Consider the following 977-nt stretch of genomic DNA (forward strand, 5'->3'; position numbering starts at 1 on the left):
GGGGTGGAGTCCCCACCCCGGGGGGGATTTAACAGCCGGGCAGAGGCGGTGCTGAGGGCCAGGGTTTGGGGGTAGGGAAACAGTTGGGCTGGGGGAACTCAAAGGGCTTTTCAAACCCAAACCATTCCCTGATTCTATGAAAACAGCCGCCGGATTTGTCAGCAGCAGACGTGCATCAGCTGCATTAAGCCCCAAGGGAACTGCTCTGTGCCTCAGGGAGCTGCTCTCTACTGTCCACAAGCAGATGACAGCTCTTCCCCATGGCTTGCCCTGTCTGACCCACTGGATTTAGCAAAGCATTCAAGCACAGGATAAACTCCTCCGGCAGACACCCGTCCCTCGCCAGCATCGGGCTGACATGATGCTTTGCAGCGTGCACCCACGTGTTCTTGCTGGTTCTACTGCTTGGCACCTCCCAGCGACAGCACCCGATGGGCCTTGGAAGAGATGGAGCATTTCCTTCCCCGGATGAAAAAGAAAAAAACCCAGTATGACTTTCCCATAAATCTCTCATGTTTGCCCAAACAAAGCACCTGACCCCCTTTCACGGCACTGATCCTTGCTGCTTGGATCCTTCACAGCAGCGCCTGGGAGAAGCCCTCAGTGCATTTTCTGAAGCAGCTTTTGGAGCTGTAGGGGTGGGGTGGGAAACAAATAAAAAATGGAAGTGAAACACCAGTTTTTGCCTCACTACCAAAGCTCTGCAGCCCATCCCTGCAGCGCGCAGCATCTCCCGGTTTGCTGGGACCTGCTGAGGGATGGCCAGGGCATAGAATCATAGAATCACTTTGGTTGGAAAAGACCTTTGAGATCATCAAGTCCAACCTTTAACCTAACCCTGCCATCCCACCACTAAACCAGGTCTCTGAGCACCTCATCTATCCTTCTTTTAAATCCCTCCAGGGATGGGGACTCGACCACCTCCCTGGGCAGCCCCTTCCAGAGCCTGACAGCCCTTTCGGTGAAGAAGTTTTTCC

Source organism: Egretta garzetta, unplaced genomic scaffold (assembly GCF_000687185.1).
Source record: "Egretta garzetta isolate BGI_Z169 unplaced genomic scaffold, ASM68718v1 scaffold652, whole genome shotgun sequence".
Classification (NCBI taxonomy): Eukaryota; Metazoa; Chordata; class Aves; order Pelecaniformes; family Ardeidae; genus Egretta; species Egretta garzetta.